General features: G+C 43.4%; 1 protein-coding gene across 3 annotated transcripts in view; it reads left to right on the top strand.

Annotated features, from left to right (window-relative positions):
* SLC7A2 (solute carrier family 7 member 2) overlaps nt 1-12625 on the top strand; it is a 110775-nt gene that overhangs the window by 46587 nt on the left and 51563 nt on the right. The window lies entirely within an intron of this gene.

The raw sequence follows: 12625 nt of genomic DNA, 5'->3' as shown, positions 1-12625 counted from the left end.
ATTAATGATTCTCTGTCAAATGTGGGGGAGGTATCAGTGGGGTCCCTTTGGGTCTGGTACTAGTCAATATTTTCATTAATGACTTGATAAAGTAATAGAGATTATGCTTATAAAATTTGCAGATGATGCAAAGATGGGAGAGGTTGCTAACACTTAGGAGGACAGGATTAGAATTCAAAGTGATGTTGACAAATTGGAGAATTGGTCTGAAATCAATAAAATAAAGTCCGTTAAGACACATGCAAAGTAGTACACATAAGAAGGAAAAATAAAATGTACAAGTAAAAAATGGGGAATAAGTGTCTAGTCAATAGTACTGCTAAAAAGGATCTGGGAGGTATAGTAGATCACAAATTGAATGAGAGTCAATAATGTGATGCAGTTGCAAAAAATCCTTATATCATTCTGGGGTGTATTAACGGGAGTGTTGTATGTAAGACATGGGAGGGAATTGTTCCTCACTATTCAGCAATAGTGAGGCCTCAGCTGGAGTACCATGTCCAGTTCGGTGCATCACACTTTAAGAAAGTAATGAAATAATTGGAGAGAGTCCAGAGCAAAGCAACAAAAATGATAAAAGGTTAATTAAATCTAACCTAACAAATTTATTTGGGCCTAAGCTTTCGTGGGCTAGAACCGACTTCATCAGATGCATGGAGTGGAAAATACAGGAGCAGGTATAAATACGTGAAAAAATGGGAGTTGCCTTACCAAGTGTGAGGTCAGTCTAACGAGACAATTCAATTAACAGTAGGATACCAAGGGAGGAAAAATAACTTTTGTAGTGGTAATGAGAGTGGCCTGTTTCAAACACTCGACAAGAAGGTGTGAGTAACAGTAGGGGGAAATTAGTATGGGGGAAATTAGGTTTAGGTTTTGTAATGACCCAACCACTCTCAATCTTTATTCAAGCCTAATTTGATGGTGTCCAGTGTGCAAATTAATTCCAATTCTGCAGTTTCACGTTGGAGTCTGTTTCTGAAGTTTTTTTTGTTGAAGAATTGCCACTTTGAGGTCTGTAATTGAATGACCAGGGAGGCTGAAGTGTTCTCCGACTGGTTTTTGAATGTTATAATTCCTGATGTCAGATTTGTGTTCATTTATTCTTTTGTATAGAGACTGTCCAGTTTGGCCAATGTACATTGCAGAGGGGCATTGCTGGCACATGATGGCATATATCACATTGGTAGATGTGCAGGTGAATGAGCCCCTGATGGTGTGGCTGATGTGGTTAGGTCCTATGATGGTGTCCCTTGAATAGATATGTAGACAGAGTTGGCACATGGGTTTGTAGCAGGGTTTGGTTTCTGGGTTGGTGTTTTTGTTGTATGGTGTGTAGTTGCTGGTGAGAATTTGTTTTAGGTTGGGAGGCTGTCTGTAGGCGAGGTCTGTGAGAGTGAGGGATCGTCCTTCAGGATAGGTTGTAGATCCTTGATGATGCGCTCAAGAGGTTTTAGTTGGGGGCTGTAGGTGATGGCTAATGGCGTTCTGTTACTTTCTTTGTTGGGCCTGTCTTGTAGTAGGTGACCTCTGGGTACCCTTCTGGCTCTGTCAATCAATTCTTCACTTCACCAGGTGGGTATTGTAGTTTTAAGAATGCTTGATAGAGATCCTGTAGTTGTTTGTCTCTGTCTGAGGGATCAGAGCAAATGTGGTTGTATCTTAGAGCTTGGCTATAGACAATGGATCATGTGATGTGGTCTGGATGAAAGCTGGAGGCATGTAGGTAAGTATAGCAGTCAGTAGGTTTCGGTATAGGGTGGTATTTATGTGACCATCGCTTATTAGCACTGTAATGTCTAGGAAGTGGACCTCTTACGTAGACTGACCAGCGATGGTCACAAAACTTTGGATGCATTTGTTACTGTCTCTGTATTATTCTACTTGTTACTGTCTCTGTAAATTGAAGATGATGGAGTGCCATATTGACTGGGCAGGACAGTGATACATAGACTAACCTCAACTTTTTCTCTGTTTTGGTCCTGTCAGTGTTCCCAGTTTTAGATACCCAGGGAAGGAAATGTAATTTAAATAATTTCCTCTGTGGAGATCCGGAACATGTAGATATTTGTTAATTGTCTTAATAAGCATCATGATAGTATAGACCCAGTGTTGATCTCCCTAACATTGTTTTTGTTCTGTACTCTCCTGAAGTAATTCCATTGACAATGATAACAATTATTCATGATTCTCACCAATGTGAGATTTGAATTGGCTTGCTTGGCCTGATTCTCCACTGTTTTGCACCTTATTTAGTTACTTATACCAGTACAAAGTGCTACTCACCACAGTGGTACTTTTCAACCACCAATTTGCACAAGTTGTAAGTGGTTGAATAAGACACAAGAGTGGTGAACCAGGCCTGTGTCTTTATCAAGTAATTTGTAGCTCATTGAAGTGTCTTTAAAGGAACTACTGCAAAGCCTTGTTATAAGCAATGCAGTACTGTGCTGCAAAGCTGAGTGCTCTGTACTCTCTGTAGCATATGCTATGTAAGCAGTGTGGAAAGTTGCAACACGTGGGTTTGGGTTAACAGGGAGTGAACTTGACACTACCTTTGCTCTACCACTTGGAAATTCCTGAGCAACTTCCCAATTTATTTCATGAGGTACAACATAAAAAGTATGGCCATGTGTACCTTGTAATGTGCTGCATGCTCTTGATGACACCAGTATTGCAACATCAGTCCTATACTTTATTCCCATACTTCCAAGTCGTTGAGAAAGTTGAAGACTTTTCAAAATATATTTAAGTGGAAAGTGGTAATGAATTTCATACCCTGATACTGATGCAGTAACTGTAGAGCTGCTATTTAAAGCAAAGAATGTATCTTGAAAACAGAACTCTCTGGCATTAGTTGCCTCAGTTATAAATAAATGCTAGATGCTAGGAATTATATGATCTTGAAGTAGATATTATATATTCATAATGCCATAATGGCTTGAATACCTACATTTAATGTCAAAGGTTAACATTCTAAAAAAGGGCTCTTATTGGGACTTCGTAGATTTATAATTATGGTGATTTCATGTTGAAAGAAGCATGTGGGACCATAAATGATAATTTGTTCCCTGCTAATATAGATTTTGATTTTTCAAGGTGTGAGGTACAGTGTGCCTTCACCTTCTGCTAACTTCAAGGGAAGTGGTGGGTGCCCAAAACCTTGCAGGATTAAATGCATTTTACAAAGCCCTCTATGATTTTATATGGGTTAATCCTCCCTCACAAGGTTGTTTTATTGCACTTTTTATTTGTGAGGATAACAATTACTGTGGGGAGATTTTCCCAATAATTTTTTTTTTTTTTGTAAAATACATTTACAAAAAAAATGTACTCTACCAAGGAGGAAAAATGCTATTTTCATATGAAATTCAGAGGAATTCCTCTCCATTTATACTAAATGTAGCCAGAATTTTGGGATGCTTATGTTGGTTTCCAATGTAAAACCCTTGTAGTTATTTCAAAATCAGCATTTAAGTGTGTCTTTTTCTGATTAATGCTTAGAAAGCAAAATGTACATCTGGGAATTTTTGGAGCAGATTAATTGTGACAGTGCATAACATTTAATCCTTGATACTTTTGCTCAGTTAAATAAACCAGCAGTTATGAGCAAGCATTATAGTTAAAGGTCTGTCAGTCAGCACTTCCATTATAAACTTCAGATTTTAGGGATTGATATGCAATCCATTTCTTAATTTGAGAGGTTCTTCATTTCCCTGAAACCATGGAAGCCTGGTAACCTGCTGGCCTAAGATTATTCCTTTTTTACTATTTCCATTATTTGGAGGTTTTTTTATTCCAAATAGACTGTTTCCGTTTCACGGAGTTTCTTTTTATCCGTGTGTATCTTCCTCCCACTGTGTTTATTGCTGATTTTATTATCCACTGATGATCGTGTGGTGGTTTATGCACATGTAGACAATATTATACATAGAAACTCTCAAATGTTATCTGAAAAAATATTTGGAGTAGGAACTTGGCCTATTGTATCTCATGTAAAATAAGTTGATGATTTAAGTTCTAGAAAAAAGCATGGAAATCTGTTTGTAGTTTGATTTTTTTGTATGTGTTTTTTGGAGAGTATGGAAAGAAAGTAAATAGAATTCAAAGCCCAGTTTTAATTGAAATCTAAAATTGTGCTAATAGTTGATAGTAGTAAATAACATGTATGTCATTTAATAACTGTTTTAGTTGTGGGGGAAGGGTTGGAGAGTGAATAGGTACATAGGTGAATAGGGTTGGAGAGTGAATAGCTTCATGTTTCTGTGACTTACTTTAGCTCAATTGCAAAGTAAATTAAATAGAACCTGTACATCAATAAATATCTAAACCAGAAAAAAATTAGATATGCATTAAAATTCAAGGAGCATAACTGTTGAGGCGTATGTAAATTATGGTTGTAACGTGACAGCTTTATTTTCTTTAAACACAGATCATCTAAAACAGGAGATTCTTGAAACCAGCTAAAGACACTTCAAGTTTATAATATAATTGCATTTGTGGAAAATGATTTATATTTCAGTTTGGGGCATTGTTATGTTTAGCTGAGATGTGCTCAGTATAACTTCTCATATGTTCTGAATTTGTATTTATGAATTGTGTGAAGCAATATAGATAGTGTATGCAACTCCATATGATGCAACTGTGCTTTTTGCTTGCAGACAGACTGTTCCTGCAAATGAGACTTGTTGAAACCTTCCTATAAAAATATTTTAAATAAACTTCACTCTGTTGACTTGAGATAAATGAAATGTGGAATACAAACAATGGGTACATCCGAAAGGTTCTCAGCTTTCTGTTTGTGGGAACTTATAAAAGCTGGGGGTTTTGTTGTTGGATTTTTTTGGTCATAATACTGTGAGGTCATCTATATATGCATGGTATAAAAAAAGCAAGAGAATGTTAGCAAGTTGCATTTTTTTAAATTCAGCAAATAGAAGATGATTCATTATAAATATTTAATTGTAAAATTGTCCAGCAGTACTCAGCTGTTTTATCTCGTGAATAGGGCCCTTCCAAAGGGCCCTATTTCAGGGCTGGCCTTACCATGAGACAAACTGAGGTGGCCGCCTCAGGTGCCAGACTGTGGGGGGGCACCACTAGGACCCAGAGTGTAGAAAATTGTGTCTGCTGCTGGTGCATATGTATTCTCTCTGCTCAAGATGCACAGAAATGGTGGAGTGCTATGCTGGAGGAAGGCGGGCACAAGAGACATAACAGGCAGGCAGGAGAAAAGGTGAGAGGGAATAGGGTGACCAGATGTCCTGATTTTATAGGGACAGTCCCGCTTTTGGGGGCTTTTTCTTATATAGGCTCCTATTAGCCTCCACCCCCCTGTCCTGATTTTTCACATTTGCTGTCTGGTCACCCTCTGAGGGAATAACAGAAAGCATCAGGAGCTGCAGGGAGAGAGAGGAGGAGGAGCCTCTTATGTACCTCTCTAGGACCCACAGGAGCCTGGACTGATTAACACCAGCTTCTCAGGGAGCTTCCTGTTTCCTGCTGCTTCCCTGAACCCACATGAGGAGAACAGGCAGTCAACTGAAGTAGTAGGAGACAGTTAGGCCCTTAAGACACTGATATCATCTCACTCAGGCCCTGCTAACAGCCTGCTTATTTAGGGTTACCATATGTCCATATTTTCCCAGACATGTCTGGCTTTTTAGTTGTTAATTGCCGTCCGGGAGGATTTTTTAAATATATAAAACCATCCAGAAAATATGGACGTATGATAACCCTACCCACTGCCCCTCTCTCCTCTTGGGGTGTCAGCTCGCTGCAGCCTGCGGATTGCAACCCCCCCACCCCAGTGCTGCTGCAACCCTGCGCACCATGGCTAGGAGCAGTGACGTCTCTGCAGCCAGCTGCGGGTGTGGGGGACCCGCAGCCGCTTCTTCCTCCTCTGAGCATCCCCCATGGCTCTGGCAGAGCCTCAGTCTCCTCCCTCTACCCCGGCTGGGCAAGGAGTTTAGTTCCTTAGGTCTAGATGATCCAGGACTGTGGACCCACTTGAGCAGTAGCCTGAGGGATTTCCTTGTACTGCATGGGCCACAGCAAGTGAAAAACTTCATGTTCCTCAAAGACAATGAAAATAGAAGTTTCCATCCAACACATTACTGGCGTGAAATCTCCAATGGTGACAAAGTGGAGAGGCCATGGCTTATGTACTCAAAAACCCAGAATGCTGCATACTGTTTTTGTTGCAAACTCTTCCAGTCTAATGTTCCAGCTACATTGAGTTCTACAGGAACAAAGGACTGGAAAAATCTGGCTAGAAATCTGGCATGCCATGAGAAGGCAGCAAATCACCAGAGAGCATTCCATAGGTGGAAAGAGCTTGAGATGAGACTAAGGTTAAAGGCCACCATAGATCAGCATCAAGAGAAGATTGTATCAGAGTCTCTTTACTGGCAAAATGTTCTGAAAAGGCTCATTGCCATTGTCAGAATGCTTGCTACCCAAAAGCTAGCACTGCATGGCACTTCAGATCAGCTGCATGTGCCAAACAATGGAAACTTCCTTAAAATTGTGGAGCTGATGGCTGAGTTTGATTCTGTACTCCAGGAGCATCTAAGAAGAGTCACCACCCAAGAAATGGACATACACCACTACCTTGGAAAAACAATTCAAAATGAGATCATACAGTTACTGGCAACAAAAGTCAAACAGAAGATTGTGGCAGATCTGAAGTCAGCAAGATATTACTCTGTTATTTTGGACTGCACACCTGACATCAGCTATACAGAACAAATGACTTTAATGGTGCATTTTGTAACAACAACAGACCCTAGTGAAAATGTCCCTGCAATGGTGACTGTCAGAGCATTTTCTAGAATGTATTGACATTGATGATACTACAGGAGCTGGTATGACAAATGTGCTTCTTAAAAAGCTGGAAGATACGGGAATTGTGATAGCTGACATGAGAGGTCAGGGCTACAATAATGGTGCCAACATGAGAGGAAAGAACAGAGGAGTGCAGACACGGATCCGAGAGTTAAACCCTCGAGCTTTTTTGTCTCATACAGTTCTCATTCACTGAACTTGGTGGTCAGTGATGCAGCTTCAGCTTCTAGTGAGGCTTCTGAATTTTTTAATATAATTCAAAGCATCTATGTATTTTTCTCTGCATCAACTCATCGATGGCAAATTTTGAAGCAATATCTGGGAACATCCTTTCTGACACTGAAATCACTGAGTGCCACATGATGGGAAAGTGGAGTGGAGGCGATAAAGCCTATCAAACATCAAATTGGGAAGATAGATGATGCCATAGTTGCCATTATGGAGGATAATGCTATGACAGGAACTGTTCGTGGGAGAACAGTGGCAGAGGGAAATGGGATCACCAGAAACATACATAACTTCAAATTGTTATGTGGCTTAGTGTTGTGGCATGACATACTGTTTGAAATAAATGTTGTAAGCAAGAGACTCCAACGTGTTGACCTTGATATATCTGGAGCGATGGAACAGCTGGACAAAGCAAAGTCATACCTACAGTCTTACTGGTCAGATGAGGGATTTCAAAACGTTCTGAAGAGTGCACAGAAGTTGGCAGAGGAACTTGACACTGAAGCTATTTCCGCCCCCCATTTAAGAATACAAGAGTCACCGAAGAAGACATTTTGATTACGAGGCATGGGATAATCCCGTAAGAGACCCCAAGCAACAATTCAAAGTTGAATTCTTTAACCAGATGCTAGATTGTGCAATAGTCAGTTGAAGAACATTTCATGCAGCTCAAGGAACACAGCAGTATATTTGGTATGTTGTATGATATTCCAAAACTCCTCACTATACCTGAAGAAGACCTACACCAGCAATTCAGGGCACTAGAGACAGTGTTGACACATGATGACATGCACAGTATTGATGCGAGTGATTTAGGTGATGAACTGAAAGCCCTTTCAAAATACATTTCAGCAGGATCAACTCCAAAGGCTGTTCTGGAATATATGTGCACAAATAAGATGACCACCCTCTTTCCAAATGCTTTTGTTGCTTTGAGCATACTTCTAACGCTTCTTGTAACAGTTGCCAGTGGAGAATGCAGCTTCTCCACGCTGAAGTTAAAAACACATCCACGCTCCACAATGACACAGGAGAGGCTGGTTGGCCTTGCAATCATCTCAATAGAGCATGAGCTGGCCTAGACTGTGGACCTTCAGCAGGAAGCAGTTCAAATCTTTACAACCAAGAAGTCACGGAAAGCACCACTTTGATTATTCAAACAGATAAAAATGCCAGTGTTTTCTACGCAGACAATAAAAGTTAAATTTGCTGTTCAGGCATTTGAAAGTTAAGTGTTACTTAAAATTTTTGAACAAGGCATTTTAAGTTGTTTGTTCTCCTTTATTGGGGTAAGTAGCAGAGCAGTACCATGAGAGGAGTAGAACAGAAAGAAGGCAGAATTGAGACCTTCCAAAGTTTTGGCCCAAGCGAGGGGGTATGGGACATCATTTGAGCTCCTCGCCTCAGGTGTCAAACTGTTGTGGGCTGGCCCTGGTCCATTTTGGTCAATTTCATGGTAATAGGATTTTAAAAATTGTAAATTTAATGATTTCAGTCTTTTTAAATCTGAAATTTCATGGGTTGTAATTGTAGGGGTCCTGACTAAAAAATGAGTTGTGGAGGGTTGCAAGGTCATTGTAGGGGGTGTTGCGGTAGTGCAGTTGGAGAGCGGCAGCTGCTGGCTGGGAGTCTAACTCTGAAGGCAGAGCTACTGTCTGTAACAGCACAGAAGGCAAGATGGCATGGAATGATATTGCCATCCTTACTTCTCTGTTGCTGCCTGTAGAACTGGGCCCTCAGTCTGCAGCTGCCACTCTCCAGCTGCCCAACTCTGAAGGCAGCAGCACAGAAGTAAGGGTGGTATGTTATGGTGTGGTATGGCATTGCCACCCTTACTTCTGCACTGCTCCTGGTGGAGTGCTGCCTTCAGAGCTGGGTACCTGGCCAACAGGTGCTGCTCTCCAACTGCCCAACTTTGAAGGCAGCGCAGAAATAAGACTGGCTATACCACGACCACCTTAAAATAACCTTGTGACCCCCCTGCAAATCCCTTTTTGGTCAGGACCCCAATTTGAGAAATGCTGGTCTCCCTTGTGAAATCTGTATAGTATAGGGTAAAACATGCAAAAGACCAGATTTCACGCCCCGTGATGCATTTTTCATGGCCGTGAATTGGTAGGGCCCTACTCATGAACTACTGGGAATTGTGGTATCAAGCACACTTTTTTTTTTTTTTTGTGAAGAAGTAGTTTAATGAAAGAATATCACTTGTTTTGATAGTTGCCCTCTCCCTCGTGCTCTGCACACACCCCTCCCCCTGGAAAAGTAGGGGTGTATGAGACAGAAATAATTACCGTAATCCTTTTTCTCCTTTGAAGATGTGTATACAGTACTATCTGAAAGAGGTTTAAAATAATGTGACCTAACACTAATGAGGAAATTAATTCAGGCTGATAACAGGAATAATTTCTGAACAGTGAGAACAATTACATATAGAAAAAAGACTTTCCAAGCAAGAATACCAAAGCCCACTATTGGACTTCTTGTCCCTTTCAACGGAGGATTAAATTTTACTGGAAATGAAGCATGGAAACATCCTAAATAATGAAATATGGAAGGGGATCAGATTAAATGGCCTTAGTGGTTTACTTTTTTATCCTAAAATCTGATTCTAGAGATGCTACAAAACTGTTTGCCGACAACTAAATCGATCCCTGAGCCTGTGTTGCAATTCTTCTAAAATAAAAGTTTCTTGGTCATCATGTGATGGACAGCAGTGAGGTAGTATTGTAAGGATCTTTTCCCCCAAAATCATACTTGGTAACATAATGCAGGCTAGCCTCAGGGGTGGCTCCAGGCTCTAGTGCAGCAAGGGCGTCCCTGGGGCGGCAAGCCACGGGGAGCGGTGTGCCGATCGCCATGAGGGCAGGAGTCAGGCATTTCTCCGGAAGGTCCACTGGTCCTGCGGCTTTGGCGGCAATTTGGCAGAGGGTGCTGAAGGCTCAGGACCATCAGATCACCTGCAGAAACGCCACCAAATCCACGTGACCAGCGGACCGCCTGCAGGCACGCCACCGAAGACCACCTGACTGCCGTGCTTGGGGCGGCAAAAAACATAGAGGCGCCCCTGGCTAACGTCCTTCCTATTTAAATTACAATTCTACTCTCAAGTGAATAAGAAGCATCCCTCCCCTCCTCCTTGCATGTTGTATAACTTTTCCCACTTACTTCCTTGAGAAGTTAAGTAAAGTAGTCATCGTTAACATTTTAAAAGGATCTCTGGAGCATATTCTCTTAATGCAGTCTTTCACTGTGTGAGATACCTTCTCCATTCATGTAATTACTTGTATGAGAATGCAGGAAAGGGAAGATGCCATGTGCTCTAGAGCACAATTCCCAAGTACCTTTGAATGTTTATTGTAGTAGATCAGTTGGATTCAGGGAGGTTAGTAGTTCCCGGTACTTCAAAATGGGAAATGGAGCCAACATTACAGAGAAAAATAAAAGTGTATGAAAAGTAAGGTTGTTGAGTCCATTAGATCACAAGAGTTTAAAGGCTTCATTCAAGGGGAAGGAAATGGCTGCCCTGGGATTTTTGGGAGACCTGCAAAACATTTTTTTCCTACCATGATCGTATCACTATACTGTACGAATGGCTGGCTTGAGGATTTGGTTCAGGGTTAGTGAGATATTTTCCTTATGCTTCTAAGTCACTCATATTATATAAAAAAATGTTCATACGGGATCTCTGGCTTTCCCCATGTCCTCTTGCTGTAGAAGTAGGAGAAGCTGCATGTGGAGAAGGAATCAGTCTCAGAGCCAGGAGTAGAATGCAGTAGTTAGGGTGACCAGATGTCCTGATTTTATAGGGACAGTCCCGATATTTGAGGCTTTTTCTTATATAGGAGCCTATTACCCCCCATGATTTTTCACACTTGCTGTCTGGTCACCCTAGCAGTAGTGCTTAAACCACTAGATCATGCTACCTTTCATGCTATTGAGCTGCTGCCCCTCCTTGCAGCTAAAGTTTGCCTATCCCATTGGGAAGGGTCTTGTGGTGGAAATTGTGAAGCAGTGCAGGCAGATATAAAGTCATTCCAGAAATCAAGGGAACAGTGACTACAGTTTCCTCAACTTCAGAGGCCTACCCAGGACTAGGGCAGGTGAAGTGGGAGTCATGAGTAGGGTTGCCAACTTTCTACTCACACAAAACCGAACAACCTTGCCCTGCCCCCTGCCCTTCTTATGAGGCCCCACCCATGCCCCGCCCCTTCTCCGAATTACCACCTCCTGCTCACTCCATCCCCCCCTCCTTCTGTCGCTCACTCTCCCCACCCTCATTCACTCACTCATTTTCACCGGGCTGGCTCAGGGGACTGGGGTGTGGGAGAAAGGGAGGGAGGGCTCCGGCTGGGGGTGTGGGCTCCTGGGTGGGGCCAGAAATGAGGAGTTCAGAGTGCGGGAGAGGGCTCCAGGCTGAGGCAGTGGGTTGGGATGCAAGAGGGGGTAAGGGCTTCAGCTGGGGGTGCAGGCTCTGGGGTGGGGCTGGGGATGAGGAGTTTGGGGTGCAGGAGGGTGCTCCGGGCTAGGACTGAGGGATTCAGAGAGTGGGAGGGGGATCAGGGCTGGGGCAGTGTGTTGAGGAGCGGGGGGGGGGTGAGGTGTTTTCTTTGCAGGAGGGGGCTCTGATGGCTGAGGGGTTCAGGGTGCAGGAGGGGGCTCTGGGCTGGGACAGGAGTTGGGGTGCAGGGGGTGTGAGGGCTCTGGCTGGAGGTGCAGACTCTGGGGTGGGGCTGGGGATGAGGGGTTCGGGGTGCAGGAGGGTGCTCGGGGCTGGGATCAAGCGGTTCGGAGGGTGGGAGGAGGATCAGGGCTGGGGCAGGGGGTTAGGGGGCGGGGTGCAGGAATGCAGGCTCCGGGCGGCACTTACCTCAAGTAGTTCCCAGAAGCAGTAGATGTCTCCCCTCTGACTCCTACGTGGAGGTGCAGCCAGGTGGCTCTGCACGCTGCCCTGTCCTCAGGCGCCATCCCTGCAGCTCCATTGGCTGCAGTTTCTGGCCAGTGGAAGCTGTGGGGGCGGTGCTTGGGGCAGGGGAAGCGTGCGGAGCCCCCTGGCTGCCCCTACACCTAGGTGCCGGAGGGGGACATGCTGGCTGCTTCCTGGGAGCTGCACGGCGCGTAGTCTGGGGTCAAGGCCCCACAGATGGGGTGGGTCTCAGAGCACAGGCTCCAGCCCAAGCCCAAATGTCTACACAACATGAGCCCTGAAGAGCTTGAGTCAATTGACCTGGGCTCTGAGACTCAAGTCTGTAATTTGTTTATTGCAGTGTTGATGTACTCTAGGTGCCTACAGGGGGTAGGCAACCCCTGAGTGGTGGTTTTGTGAAACCTAAGTAGTGGACTTATTGTGGTGCCTAAGTAGTGGACTTATTGTGCCTAAAGTGACAGTTTGGTGTCTAAGTCCCTCTTGTTAATCTAGTCTCCAGTGCCTACCTCTGCTGCCTATAGCTTTGCCAAGCAGCAGTAGGGAATGGACTTGATTCTGGACAGTTTCACTCCTGCAGAGGGATTTTGAATAGGCTTGGTGAAACTGACTAGAGTCTTCATTTCA

This window comes from Mauremys reevesii, linkage group 5 (assembly GCF_016161935.1).
Source record: "Mauremys reevesii isolate NIE-2019 linkage group 5, ASM1616193v1, whole genome shotgun sequence".
NCBI lineage: Eukaryota > Metazoa > Chordata > Testudines > Geoemydidae > Mauremys > Mauremys reevesii.
This window is presented reverse-complemented; position numbering and strand designations above follow the sequence as displayed.